At 35.6% G+C, this 16,251-nt stretch overlaps 1 protein-coding gene across 2 annotated transcripts in view; it reads right to left on the bottom strand.

Moving 5' to 3' along the window:
- LOC121732435 overlaps positions 1–13,105 on the bottom strand; it is a 64,834-nt gene extending 51,729 nt beyond the window's left edge. For both annotated transcript variants that reach the window (XM_042122311.1, XM_042122312.1), the window contains exon 1: positions 12,997–13,105. The gene's annotated coding sequence lies outside the window, so the exon portion shown is untranslated. The remainder of the gene's footprint in view (positions 1–12,996) is intronic.
- Between the last annotated feature and the right edge of the window lie 3,146 nt (positions 13,106–16,251).

The following is a 16,251-nucleotide window of genomic DNA, read 5'->3' as shown; positions in this document are numbered from 1 at the left end:
AAAATTATCTAAACCTAACAGAGAAATCTATATTAAATAATCCCAAACACTTTTGGACTTTCGTTAAGACCAGAAACAACTATAATGCAATCCCTAGCTCGCTTAAATATAATGATCAGATTTATTCAACAGGGGAAGACATATGCGAAGCGTTTTCCTCGTATTTTCATTTCACATTTCTCAACTCTTCAACAACCTCAGCTCCCTCTAGAAGTACCAGCAATAATTATGTCTCTGATATCTCAAGTGTTAATATTAAAGACGAAGAAATTGCTAGCTTGCTTAAAAAACTTGATACTACTAAGGCAGCGGGCCCTGATAACATACCAGCAAAGTTTTTAGTGCGTTGTGCGTCCTCTATATCTAGGCCAATCTCAATTCTATTTAAGAAATCCCTAGACTCTTGTATTGTTCCCAAAATTTGGAAACAAGCTTTTATAACCCCCATCCATAAAAAGGGCTCAAAAAAAATGATTTAACCAACTATCGACCGATCTCAAAATTGTGTATCATCGCCAAAGTTTTTGAAAGGATAATCTTTAATCAGGTTTATGATGCCCTCAAAAATTCTTTTAGTCCTTTTCAGCATGGATTCTTAAGAGGTCGGTCGACCGTAACAAATCTTATACTATTTAATGATTTCATCACAGACACCATGGACAATGGTAGTCAAGTTGACTGTGTATACACAGACTATAGCAAAGCGTTTGACCGCATTGACCATGAACTACTAATTTTCAAGCTAAAAAATATAGGTATACATGAAGATCTTCTCAGGTGGTTCTCCTCTTATATCAAGAATCGCTCTCAGGCCACAGTACTCAATAATTACATATCCAGCTGGGTTCCTATACCGAGTGGTGTACCTCAAGGCTCGCTACTTGGGCCTCTACTATTTATAATATACGTAAATGACATTGATTCCTGCTTAAAGTTCGCAAAACTATTATGTTTTGCAGATGATATGAAAATTTACGCTATTATAACTTCATCTGTAGATGTTCTTAATTTTCAATCAGACCTTTCCAACCTTGAAAATTATTGTAAAATGAATAAACTAGATCTTAATCCCAGCAAATGTTCAATAATAACGTATACTCGGAAGCGTTTTGCCATAAACGCAAATTACTCATTAGGAGGCCAAATCTTATCTAGGTCGAGCTGTGTTCGTGATCTAGGCGTACATCACGATTGCAAGCTAATTTTTGATACTCAGATTGAGGCGATTATTAACAAAGCTTCCAAGGCCTTGGGGTTTGTGATGCGAATGTCAAACTGTTTTAACGAAGCGAAAACTTTAAAAATTTTGTACTGCTCATATGTCAGAAGTTACCTTGAGTATGCCTCGCAGGTGTGGAGCCCTTATTAACATAAATATATAGACCGTATAGAGGCGATTCAAAAACGTTTTATTAAATATATGTGCTATCATCAAAAAATAGCATACCATTCGGACAACTATCTAAGCCTATGTAAGAAATTTCATATACTACCATTAAAAACTCGACGCATGATAGCTGACTATACTTTATTATCAAAGACGATGTCAAATGAGTTAGACTGTCCTCAACTACTTTCTAAATTCTCGATTAATGTCCCCACTAAACTCACCAGGTTCAACCCACCATTAGCTGTACCAATAGCATCTACTAACTACAGACAAAATTCGTATGTTGTGAGAGTGAGTCGCAACTTCAACAAGCTATGCCGGGATTATGATCTTGACGTATTCACTACAAATGCAACGTCGATTAGAAACAGTTTAAGCCTTAAATTTTTTAAATTTTTTGATAATTTGATTTCTTAAAATTTGTATCAGTTGAAACCATATTACTTATTTTATAGTTGAAACCATATTACTTATTTTATTGTAAGTAGCTTGTTGTTCTTTTTGGTTCTTTGGCCATACTATCGTTTAAACCTTTTGCTATAAGTACTTGTTTTGCATGTATCCTATTTAAGAAACATTTCTATATAATGTAATTAAGAAAGTTCACAATATCATGTATAATTTTATCTGTTACTTAGAGGTGAAAACTTGTAATTGGCTTTCTGATAATCATACATAAAATTGCCACCGACATTACTTAGCTGTAAGTTTTCCATGTTATATAAATAAATAAATAAATAAATAAAAATACAGCAATAATTTTCAGTACATAATAATAATAGCTCCCACACCGGTTTCGGTGACGGTGGCCGGTTTCATTGAAACCAGGCCAGCTACGCAGGAGTAATTTTATAGTGCCCAAGTGTGTGCGCAGTACACAAGAGCACTCTCTATGCCTTTACTCTCATAACCCAGTGGGACGGAAGACCGACACGACCGGCGAGAGATCAGGCGCAGGACCGACTTTTTTACATGCCCATCCGACGCATGGATCATCTTACTTGTCAGACAATCAGGTGATCAGCCTGCATTGTCCTAACCAAACTTGGAAATAACATGTTTCCAACGCGGGAATCGAACCCACGACCTCCGAGTCAAGAGCCGCGCTCTATACCACTAGACCACGGAGGCGTTGTCCAGTTAACGCCTCCGTGGTCCAGTGGTTCAGAGCTCGGCTCCGGCGACTTTCTTTTTTTTTCTTTAGTAGCTTGTCAACCCCTAGAGTGCAATTCCTAAGCCGGAGGCTTAATTATTTTGCAATATATCGGTAAAGAACCCTTTGTGCGCGAATCCGACTCGCTCTTTGCCGATTGTTTATTATTGCTTATAAACTGAGTTACCATTCGCTATGCCAAAGTTTAGTCCATGTTAAATTAGCACTTGATAATTTTTATGTATTCTTAATTATATGAACATAACAGATTAAATTGGGTTTTATTTAGAATAAATGATGTTCCTAAAAGTAATTTAGGTGATGGTTTTCCTTTAAAAAGTTGTAGTATGTTTGTTGAACTAAGGGATTGTTAGATATACTATTGGAGAATATGAATTTAAAATCAAGAACGGACGAAGAATTAGGGGATCTTACCTATTACCTATCACAGTACGAATTTAATGTAGTTTATTCTCCTGGAAAAAATAATTTAGAGACAGACTGTTTAAGTAGAAATCCAGTGTTGAATTCAGATGAAAACACTGATGAACAACTAAGAGTTGTCAATCTTATAAGCATTGAAGACATATTGAAAGATCCAACTTATATTTTGTATGGAACAGAAAAAGTAATGATTTTACCAAAGGAATATAGAAATAACTTAACGAGTGAGAGTTGGATAAATGACAAAAAAATTGCTTTGGATAATTCAAAAAAGTCCCTTGATTACAACAAGAAATTATTTGACAAGAATCGGAAGCATTGTAATTTTAATGTGGGAGATCTAGTTTATGTTGAGAATGGAAATAGACTTAATAGATGTAACTTACATCTATTAAGTCTATTTCCATTCTGATGAAGTTTATATTGGACCATTTAGGATTGTAGAGAAAGTGTCGAGTTCTATATATGAAATAGATACAGGTCATAGAAAAGCTAAGTCAAACCTATTTCATGTGACTAAAATGATTCCTGTACCTATGTTATACTTATGTAGGCCTTTAGATTTAATGATGTAAAAAAAAATGGATTTTTTTTTCTCCTTAAGGGGGGAGATGTAAGTTTACCTCTTAGGTGTTTCTTGTTATAGAGTAGGCTGGTATAAGTTCCAAAGATAAAGTATGATTTATTTGATTTTGAAGTAAGTTGACAATTTTATTATAATGAAAAAAAATGTTTTAAGAGAAACGATCTGTGTTAAAAATATTTTAATATTTTATCGGAGGAATAACAATAAACGTAATTGTCGTTTTATAAGATTATTTTGATGTATGGAGGAAAACAAGTAAACAATTTTGTTTCTCTTATTTTACAGAGAAACAAAATTGTTTACTTGTTTTCCTCCATACATCAAAATAATCTTATATACTATTTTAATAATAGTTATTCGTTCAGTAAAACAGTTTCGCAAATAACTTTAAATAGTATGCTGAATTCGCATTATTTAGGTGCATAATTAGTGTGCAAGTCAGTATTTTTGGTGAAACTTTAAAATATTTTGATCGAGAAAAGGAAATATACAGATATTGATTTAAATACATGCTTTAATTTAATCCGTCACTGCAAGAATGCCAATGGAAGGGCGGGGCGGGGCCGGGCCGCGCATTTGTCCATATTTTGTGGTGTTTGGTAGGATAACTTTCGGAGGCTATTTCTCAAAATTTTAGTACTGAGTGATTATATATATATACAGGGTGTAACAAAAATAAGTGATAATACTTTAGGGTGTGTACGTGTTCCTTGTAGAGAGTTCACTGTGAAAGTAGCAGCGCTGAAAGACGAAAATTATTTTTCACTTTTGTATGGGCAAAGGCCCGAGCGCCACGAGTTTCCCCATACAAAAGTGAAAAAAGATTTTGGTCTTTCAGCGCTGCTACTTTCACAGTGAACTCTCTACAAGGAACACGTACACACCCTAAAGTATTATCACTTATTTTTGTTACACACTGTATATATATATATATATATATATATATATATATATATATATATATATATATATATATATATATGTTGATTTTCATGAAATTTAGTATATAGGGGGTTTGGGGGCGATAAATCGATCTAGCTAGGAATCATTTTCAGAAAATGTCTTTTTATTCGTGCTTTATCGATAATCGATAAACTGAAAAATATGACTCTTCCTGACATTTATTGGCGAATAATAATACTATTTTGTTAGCAACTAATTCTTTTAACGACCAGCAGATGGCGTTATTAAGTAACACGAAGTCTATGAGTGTTTGCTATACCGAGCAAAGCTCGGTCATCCAGGTACTCATCTTAAAACGCACAAACTATAGAGATCGCCCAATGGTTGAAATTCGACCTTAAATTTAATTATCCTCTTCATAAGGCTCCCCATTTAAAGTATTTCAGATTTAATAAAAATCAAAATAAAAATTGTTTTATTTCTGAATAAATTTAAAATAAATGTTTTCAGAATGTCCTACATGATGCCTACCATTATGTATAATATATTGTCATTCAAAATGTGTGCACATTATAGTGTGTGTAATGTTTTATTTATTTGTTAACAAAATGTATGATAAAAGCATAATTTATAACAATATTGGCTCGATGCACTCTTTCTCCATATAAACTATAACTGTGCAAAATTCCATGCTCCTACGTTTCCGCACTCTTCGTATAAATAATATTATGATGATGATTAATGTATGGATATCGAATTGACATTCAAAATTTAAAAAGTATTTGCAGTAACATATTGTATAGCTTACAAAAACTTTGTAGTTTTGTAGCTTACAAAAAGCTATGGGACTACCCATACCTTTTTGGTTCACGACAACATAAAGAAGAATTTTACTTTTGATTAGAGATTGAGATGATACATAAACAAGGAAACAACAGGTTGCATTTCGGGAGAGCCGACAGAAGATAGAACGCCTTGGTACAAAAAGTTGCAAAGCACGGTTAAATACATTTTTACTTCTCAAGTGCAATTCGGGAACACCAACCTTCAAATAAAAATTTCCAAAGTTTTTTCAACGAAATTTGCTTATTCTCTTCACGGGTCCATTTAAATTGATGCTACATTTTCCTTGTTTTAATCGTTATGAGCCCTGAGGGTAAAATGAGTAGGGTGAGAAAGAGACTTAAGGGTGCAGTAGTTGTCTCTTTCATACCTCACCCACAATTAAATTAAACGACAGAAACATTCCTCTTTATCATAAACATAGGCTTAGGAAGATTTGGACTCACAAATTTATGAATGTGTTTAAGATAATTAAGACTTGGGTTGCGTCTTAAGTTAAAAATTCGTTATAATATGTTGTGTCTGGATGAAATTTATAATTTAAAATAGAAAACCGTCTTAAATATTAATTGAAATATGGGTAACCTAATATTTAGGTAACATTAAAGCTTTACAGGTCTACAAGGATTGAAAAACTTGTAAGACACTATGGATGCAAAGCAGCTGCTACCGAGAACGACAGCTAACTTTTTATTCGGCCACATGTAAAATACATGAACGACGTTGACTGGATTACATGGATGTTGTGACATGTCATTCTAAATTTCGACAACGTTGTGAGATTATTGTTGATGTAAAACAACATAGCCACAGAGCTGTAGAATATTAAATTACATTGACAGGGTTGTACAGGTGTGAATTGTGATTGTACAGGTGTTACCTAATTTAGCTAAAATATCCTTGAAAAATTGTAAAATATATCCTTGTAGGGTTGTGAGCTAATTAATAAGTGTGTTTAGTTCAAATTGGTGCAAAAATTTCCTTGTCAGATTATTGTTGATGTGAACATAGCATAGCCATAGACATAGCCATAGAGCTACAACTGTGGACGTCATTCTCCGTGCTCTGTCTAAATAGAGGGATTACCGTGACGCCGGTAACGGAGGTGCTCCGTTTGCTTAGCCTACTTGATACTCGTCATATAACTACATGCAATTCACTTGGCATTTCAGTCAAAATAAGCCAGGCTTATCAAAGCCAGTGTTGCTTTTACGCTTCAGCATCAGATTTTAAGATGATTTACTGCAGCACTCAGAGACGGACATCAATCAGTTATTAAGACGCTCGACGACGCTGCCGTAATTTACCGTTTATAGAGCCTTATTAACTTATTTCAAAGCTACAAAATTATAATAAAAATACAGCAATAAAATTTCCTATTTTTGTTTTTTATAAGTACTCATGATAATAATATATTCAGCTTCTAATGTAATAAAAAAATTATTTAAATTCAAGCATACTAGTCAGGGAGCCCTAGAACACTTTTTTTTTATTACTATTAAGCACATATTTTGTGAGTAGCTTCATTTTGATAAGACAAACAAAATTTTTATTTGCGAAAAATCTTGAAAGTGGTAGCTAATAGAGTTAGAAAAGATTTCATACTTTGATTTGATGGTCCTAAAATATGGATTATTCTATTTGTAGGACAATGATACTCTTAAATAATATAACCATTAACCTATCAATGTACAAAAAATCAGCTGGTTAGGGTTCCGTTTTAGGGTACCGTAGTCAACCAAGTTTTATTGATTACAGAACCCTAAAACGAAACCCTGACCATCTGGTTTTTTGTATATTGGTAGGTTAATAGTTATATAATTTAAAAGTAACATTGTCCTACAAATAAGTAATAAAAGTGATGATGCATTTTTAAATGAGCTGGAGCACAAATAAGAGACAACTTAAAATTGTAACGGAGATACAACAGAGAAGAGAATGTGCAGATAATAATATCATGTAAACAACTTTTTATACTATTTCCTAACTTTAGAAAACCACTTTAAAAGAACTCAGCTTTATGGGATATAATGTTTCTTGTTTATTTGTCTTGGCTCCGACTCGAAGCAACTTGAACTATACGATACACCTGGTGCTCCAAATGCAAAAATAAAATTTCGTTTTAACGCTTTTACTTTTTACCTTTGCAAGAGCACATTATGATTTCCATACAGTAAAGTTCAGACAATGAGTCGCAAATCGCAATTCAACTTCATATTATCGAACGCTTTATGTCAATGCATTTTGATCGGCGATTCTATAAACAATCAATAAAGAAAAGTCTTGTCTAGGGGCTCTGGCTACTTTTAGAAGAAACCCTCGAAAAACTTGTTCACAATATTAATATTATCAGTTATTTCGGAACCAAACGATCATTCGCTATCTCAAACACAGATGCGCCTTTTGCACTGTTTTCTACTCCAACAATATCTGAAATTAGATTACATCCGCAACTCCGCCAAGATTCCTTTATCGCGCGGGAACCTTTAATTTTTCTGGCAATAAAAATAACTTTATGTCCTTTCCCTTGACTCAAAGTAACTCCACACAAAATTTCACCAAAATCGATTCACCGGTTCTTGCGTGAAGACGTAACAGACAAACACTTTCCCATTTATAATATTACTATGTATTACCCTAGTGTGTGTGCGAATAGCTTTATCCACATTAGCTTTGTCCACATTGTGCCTATTTCTGTTCATTAAGGGCATGCCTTATAGCGCTGTCAACAGCGAAGGTGTGGCATGCCCGTGACGCGCGTCAAAATCCACCCGCGTTGAAAGAAATGTAGCGCGCGCTACGATTTCAACGCGCGTTGACTGCGCTATAACGCATGCCCTTGATGAACAGAAAAAGGCACAATGTGGACAAAGCTATTGTGTCTTTTTTTGTTCGTCAAGGGCATGCGTTATAGCGCAGTCAACAGCGAACGTGAGGCATGCCCGCGACGCATGCCCTCTGACCGTATCCAAAACTTAAAAAATGTCAATATTGGCGTTGCATTCCTTGACGCATTCAATTATTGAATGTGCCAATATGAAAGTTGATGACGAAAATTGAAGATTAAAGTGCACAGTGTGGACATAGCTCATGATAGAATTACCTATGCGTGTTCATGCTTATAGGTATGTAGACTACGAAAATAGCTGTACAAATCCCTTTTGATACTGTTGATAAAGGACTCAGTGACGCCGTAAAAGCGTGGAAACGTTTATTTTATGGACATTTTACGAGATAGTAATGCAAATTTGATCCCTAAATTTATTATTCATTAGCGCCGGGTCGTGTTTCGTTATCAAAGACTTTGTATGCCTAGTGAAGTCAATAAAACCCTAATATAAAACCTTACTTGTAAGTGCAGGAACGGTCTAGATGACCCTCATATACTTAAGAGCAAGAACGGCTTATATAATAGTAAGTGTAGCTTTTAACCACAATTATAATATTAATACTTTTTAATGCTTGGTCCACTACGTTATTTGACCGGATTATGTTGATCTTATGGTAATTGTTATGGTTGATCTTGATATAACGCAACAAAATTACAAACATACCTATTGGCAGCTAATATATTTTCTCTTTTGCTACCTTTTTTTTTGCAATTAAATGTTTTTTTAGTAGGGCTACTTGAAAAATAACAATGATAGTGATTAGAAATAATGCTAATAATTGTATTCGATGATTTCGATAGCGAAGTGAAATCAAAATAAGTCGGGCATTTAGCATTTGTTACTTCTAACTTTCTTATCATCGAATGCAAGTTGTATGAGTACCCTGAAAAGGAGGCTCTTCACTGTCGTTTGGTTCACGCATTCAGAAAAATCGGCCAAGTGCGAGTCGGAAACGAGCGCGAAGGGTTTTGTGAATATTTCAAGTGACTACCTGTTGCCATTATTGATTACGCGCTAGAAAGGTAAAAAAATTACGTTTGTTGTATGGGTGCCCCCTATACAACAAACGTAATTTTATTTTGGTTTTCGTATTAATTGTTGTTTGTAATATATAAAAGTATGGGAAAATTTCAGACGCTATGCCGGTTATTGGGAAACAGCCTGGAGACAGACAAACAAACAGACGGAGAGACATCGATGTCTTAGTTATAAGGTCCCGTTTTTAACCTTTGGGAACGGAACCCTAAAACGACAGCGAGAACGTGGTGAAAGTGCTAACTTTGAGTATTCAGAAAATAAAGTATTTTTTGTAGCTGCGAAAAAGCGGCAAATGGAAATGGTTTTCAGAAAAGTTCTTTCAAGCTTACATCGTATTGAAACGTGTGGTGTGTAACTTTATTTTTAAAAAACGTGAATTTAAAATGAAGTTCGATTTTCTACTTATAGGGAACGTGTAGGAGCACATAATTTTTTTACGGGCTTTGGCCCACCACACATTCCCACCACTGTATCTCCTGTGTCGCCAGGATCGACAGCGGTATCAAACCACGAAAACCCTTTGATATGATGATGGTAGCACATGTAAATTATTTGATAATAATAATAATAATTTTAATAATAATAGTAATCAAGGAAGCTGAAGCCGAAGGTTGCGGGTTCGATTCCCGCCGACGGAACAAAAAGTTTTCATGTTCCTGGATGTATATTTTATTTAGTATAATATAGTATACTTTAACACACCCGATGGTGTGTTAAAATATACTATATTATAATGTATCATAAATAAAAATTTTTAATACGTTTATTATGATTAGTAGATATAAAAAAATATATTTCCGTTGTCTGCTACCCGTAACACAAGTCCATCAGGCATTTAGCATGGGGCCACACTGACGTGGTGTGAAGCCTCCATAGATAATTTTGTCCAGACTAATATTATGACCAAAGTACTAGCTGTAAATAAATTGCCTAAATCGACAACCCAAGATAGAATTTCTTGGCGCAAATGTACTAGGAGAGCCGACCCTACGTAAAGTGGAAATGAGCTAAGAAGAAGGAGGAGGAGTCCAGACTAATATTATCTTAAATGCAAAAGTTTGTCTGTTATCTTGTTATTATTATAATTCTCTTGAAGCCTTTTTTATAAAGCACATAAGTCTACAGAAAATTGAAAGGAAACACGGAAAACTTTATTATAAGTTATTTTTACAAACCGCTCAACGCAAGTGTTTTATGGACTTTTGATCTCAGAATACACCCGCTTATTACGTAATTTTTATGAAAACGTTCATAAATTGTTGCTCAAATGACTCGCGAATTTCTCCTCTTTGTTAAAAATGCAAAGGCATTATTTGGGAGCCTGGATTACGGTTGGTACTTATGGTAATTACATCCTTATAATAATTTATACACTTTCATAGAAAATCCATACTAATATTATAAATGCGAAAGTGTGTCTGGCTGTCTATCTGTTAGTAGTCAAAGAGCGTTTGTGTGCCAAAGCTTATTTATTATAAGGTCAATGATTTCATAAACGATGGCACATCTTGGGAGTAGGATGGCAGCTTGCAAGGCTACTTCTACATTATTTTATGACTTACAATTATGTATGTTGACATTGTATAATTTTAAGTTACAACATTGTATACCTTATTTTAAAAGATTAATTTTTTCTCACTTTTTTTGGTAAAAAAGTGGGCCCCCGTGCGAGTTTCTTACGCCGGTTCTTTTCGCCGGGTTAGGCATCATGTAGACTTTCAGAGAACATTTGCAAAAATTTATTATGAATAAAAAAGTTTGAGTTTGAGTTTTGAGTTTGAGTTTGTTACCTCTTCACGGCCAAACCACTGAACCGATTTTGCTGAAATTTGGTATGGAGATACTTAGAGTCCCAGGAAAGGACATAGGATACTTTTTATGCCGGAAAAAATGTACGGGTTCTAAATAATCTAATTTTGGCGCAACTATAGTAATTAGTAATAACTGTAGTACACATTTCGTAGCTCTATAAAACTAAATGGTTTTACTATAGGTCTACCAGGATCTGATGGCAAATTTTGATGACAGATTTTCATAAAATATCTTTGATTATTGGAATAATTTTTATATTTGCATGTATCACGGTTTTTTTCCTTATAAATATAATACCAAACAACAAAATCGGTTCAGCGGTTTGGGTGTGAAGGGATAACATACAGACAGACATACTTTTACATTTATAATATTAGTATGGTAGATCTTGATCTAAGGGTAGACATTGAGTAAACAAGATATGTCAAATAGACAGTTTCAGTAGCATTTTTCACAAAATGACACATCAATACCTATGTCAATGTAAGTACGAATTGGCAGCGTTGTTGTGACGACTGACAGGGATCCTCCGCCAACACAATAAGCTATTACTATTTCTCTAACAAGGGATTTGTAGACGCGTATTTGCCTATATTAGTTTGCGTAGTTTCTATAGACTATTTTATTTTGTTATTACCTTTTTTATAGTGATATGTTATTGTTATATTAAAAATAATATTATTGTAGTGCAGTTAAGCTTCACCAATAGCCAAGGATAATATGAAGTTAATTATGAACGGATTTGAACAGATTTTCATTTTAAAAGGAGACAATCCTTATACCAATAATCCTTAATATATTATCACACTGGTTATTTATACTCTATTCAAAATTCGTTAATCGTACAGGAACCGTACTTTCTCGAGACAAAAATATCCTATGTCCTTTCCCGGGATAAACAGTATCTCCATACCAAATATCAGCAAAATCGGTTCAGTGAAGATGTAACAGCTAGACAATCGACAGGCAGATATACAGATGGACGGACGGACAGAGACACTTTTGCATTAATAATACATATTAGTATGGACTATAGATAGAGTTAAGCCGCCAATCCACCGCAGCGCATGGAGAGACTACGCACGTGCGTCAAGCTTCGCTTTGTAAGAAACGCTGGCCACGTTACGCATGCTGTGCACGGGTATACGGAAGCGTGTACATAGTATTCAAAACTGTGCTGCACTACAGTTGTACAAAGTCGTGGCCGTGTGCATAGCGTGTACTGCAGTGGAAACGTTGACCCACGTAGTCAAACTAATAAATCCGTGCGCAGCGTGGCCGTGCACAGCGTGCGCCGCGGTGGAATGGCGGCTTTATGATATTTTCTGTCAAGCAACTTTCACAATACGATGCAGGATCTTTGTCTAAAACAGAAATACAAGATTTGTTTGGATTTGGCTTGTCTTGTGTGAAAATTAATGTTTCGCTCCAATTTCGTCACACGTTCAATTAGGTCTGACAAAACGGTTTGGACTGGGTAATTTCACATTTTAATAGCTTGTAGTTACCACTACAAGCTATTAAAATGTGAAATTTTTAGCAGTTGTAATAGCTTTTTAGCGAGTAAAATTTAAAATGAAAGATAAACAATAAAGTTTGTCTATTTGTATGTTACAATTAAACACAAAAAAGGGAAAAAATGTTTTCCATTGAGATACTTTAGGTCCAGACTTCAGAGTCATATATTATACCACTACTAGGATAGTTTCATAAAAAATACGGTTCCTGAGCGACGAATTTTCACGCTAGAAAAGTTGCGGGTAACAGCTAGTTAACTCGTAAAATAAAAGGCGAATAACAAAATATTTTTAAAGTGATTCGAACCCGTACAAACACATGGTATAACAAGAAACAAATTACACAGTTTTATAAATAAACTCTTCTCTTTATAAACATTTCAAATCATCAAATAAACTTTAAAATAAACGTTTCTAACCTGTACGACTGGAACCACTAAGTGAGAATCATCGTAACACAACACCACTACATTATATTCACACACACGTCAGTCCTGGGCGCGCCGCCCGCCTAACTGACTGCGGAGCGGGAAACGGCTAACATCAGGGCTGGCAATTCCGAAACAAACCGCGAGCAAACGCGTCGTGAAAAGCGTGAAAGTTGGCACCCCTGGCCCACGTGGCTAGGACGCCTGTTACTGGGCCGTCGAACAATATCTCACGTCTAAAATAAACTGATGCAGCAAGTTTAATCACCCGTCACTCGTCACGTAGCCGAGTAAATAACACGTTACGGGCTGGTAACGTGGGAGATGCTTCGGCACGATTGGGTCAATATCAAAGACATAGAAAACCAGCGTCTCGGTGACTCTCTTATCAATGACCTTATGTGTGATATAGTGGCTGATGTGCTGAGATGCTTACCTCAGGTTGAAGCTAATTTTAATTTGTTTGATAAATAATATTATGATGACTCTAAAATATAATCCATACTTCCATACTAATATTATAAATGTTAAAGTGTGTCTGTCTGTCTGTCTGTCCGTCTGTCTGTCTGTATGTTACCTCTTCACGCCCAAACTGCTGAACCGAACCGGAAAGGACATAGGATACTTTTTGCCCTGGAAAAATGTACGGTTCCCGCGCGATAAACGAGTTTTGGCGCAACGGAGTTGCGAGCGTCATCTAGTACTAAAAATATATTTTTAACCACTTACGGATTTTGTCGCGGAGTACTTTTCTTATTCCCGAAACCCGACGTTACGGCTGTTTTCTAGCGGCCGTGGTCGCGTGTGTACAGTGGACTGAGGTAAGGTCCCACACATTAACAGTCTGCCTGCAGGCTGCCTGACAGTCGTTGACCGTCGATACAAAATCGTCAGGGGAACTGTGTGTCTGTGCTCTTTTCCGATTAACTTCAATGCGGCGGCCCCCTCGGAAAAGAGCACAGACTCACAGTTCCCCTAACGATTTTGTATCGACGATTTTCAGGCAGCCTGCCGAACAGAGCCTTCAGGCGGACTGTTAATGTGTGGGACCCTTTACAGACGTCAAACTCACTGAAGTTGTTCAACTACCCGCAGATTCAACAATTATTATTATATTTTGTGTTCCGATCCACGCAGAATTCACTCACAGTTTCTTGAAGCTGCGTCATTTTTAGATATCTGTTTCAATTTATTTATCACTAAACAACAATTAAATTGCAACGTCATCTTCGAAGATAATAAAGGGATGTTGTATGAAAAAATCTATATCTATACATATAATAAAACTGTAGAAATGACAATTCTGTACATTATACCGCATTTATACATTCGCACGAATAGCGAGGCGAATCACCAGGCGAATAGCGAACACGAATGTGTAAACAGTGCGCTCGCTATTCGCCTCGCACTTCGCCTCGCTATTCGTGGCATTCGCGTTGCGAGCGGTTTTTCGGGCGCGAATCAAAGAGCACGAATAGCGAATACGAACTTACTGTTTACACATTCGCTTGCATTCAGTTGACAGCTAGCGTCCGACCCTACAGGACGTGTACAAAGCTGAACATACATATTTGACTTAAGTACACTGTACTGAAAATAAGCCTATTTTTATATTCTATATAAAAATAGGCATATAATTATTATAACGTTAGTACAATGTTATTAGTTATTACACTTGTTTCTTTTCTTACTAATGCCACATACGTGGCTTTAGTAAGTTATCACTGCGTTAACTTATAAGTCATAATTTAAGATATAACACATACAAAAAGATTATATTTTGTTGTTAAAGTATAATAAGTATTATATTTATTAGTTTCGCATTTATGAGCGCGTAGCCCGCCGACAAACTACTATGCAGTTTGGCTAATATTATAAGGAAATATATTTTGGTTTTTAATAAATATTATTATTAGTATATTTTAGTATTATTATTATGTAATAAAAATGGAGTGGAGTGAAAGGTGAATTTGAGAATTCCTAGAATTTTACAAAAAGGAAGAGCTCATTTGGAACCCAAAATATCGCTATACTTAATAAATTTCATATTTTTCATTCAACATTGCTATCATAATATGAACACGTCCTCCATGTTCGTGTGCGAATATCAAAATGAATCCCCCCACGAATGTGTGAACGTTAGTTCGCGACAAAGTTCGCGACAGCATTCGTATACGAATGTTTCGTCGAATCAACGTCGAATGACGAGACGAATAGCGAACGCGAATGTATAAATACAGTATTAAAGATATCCAAAAAATAATAAGCGGGGGCTGTTACTACATCGCTATAGAAGCCAAAACTGTGGTTAGTTTTTTGTCTGTCTGTCTGTCTGTCTGTATGTTTGTTCCAGCATCACACGAAAACTACTGATCCGATTTGAATGCGGTTTTCGCAGATATATTTGTCTTCTCCCAACTTAACATCCGATGTACAAAAATTTTTCCCCCCACCTCTTCAAGGGGTCAAAAGAGGGGGTAAGATTTTATACCAAACTTTTTTCTTTAACACGAAAAGTACTGATCCGATTTGAATACGGTTTTCGCAGATATATTTATCTTTTTCCAACTTAACATCTGGTGTATAAATTTTTCCCCCCTCACCCCTCTAAGGGGACCAAAGAGGGGGTCAAATTTTGTATCAAACTATTTTCTTCAATGGACTAACTGCATTTATTAACTGTATTTTCCAATTTAATATCTGGTGTACAAAATTTTTCCCCCACCCCTTTAAGGGGGCCGAAGAGGGGGTCAGATATTGTATCAAACTTTTTTTTAACATGAAAACTACTGATCCGATTTGAATATGGTTTTCGCAAATATATTTGTCTTATTCCAACTTCATATCTGGTGTATAAAATACCCCCCCCCCCCCCCCCCCAAACCCTCAAAGGGGACCAAAGAGGGGGAAGATTTTGTATCAAACTTTTTTCTTGAATAAACTTACATCATATTATAAACTGTATTTTCCAATTTAATATCTGGTGTATAAAATTTTTCCCCTTTACTCCTTCTTTAGAATCAAAGTAAGTTATTCGTTAAAAGTGAAATTATTCTGACCAAAACTAAACATGCAGATTTTGCGTGTCGTTTGATTAATATGCGGGAGGCTTTGCCCCTGCCCATACTTGGGGGGGCTGCCCCCCCCCCCCCCCCCCCCAAACCCCCACCTCCTGGTAATGTTGCCAAGCAAAAACGTGTTGCGTCGTTAGTGTTGAGTTTTAATTCTCCTTTAGGATCAAACAAA

This window comes from Aricia agestis, chromosome 12, assembly GCF_905147365.1.
Source record: "Aricia agestis chromosome 12, ilAriAges1.1, whole genome shotgun sequence".
Classification (NCBI taxonomy): Eukaryota; Metazoa; Arthropoda; class Insecta; order Lepidoptera; family Lycaenidae; genus Aricia; species Aricia agestis.
Note: the sequence above shows the minus strand (reverse complement) of the source record. Positions and strands in the feature narration are given on the sequence as shown.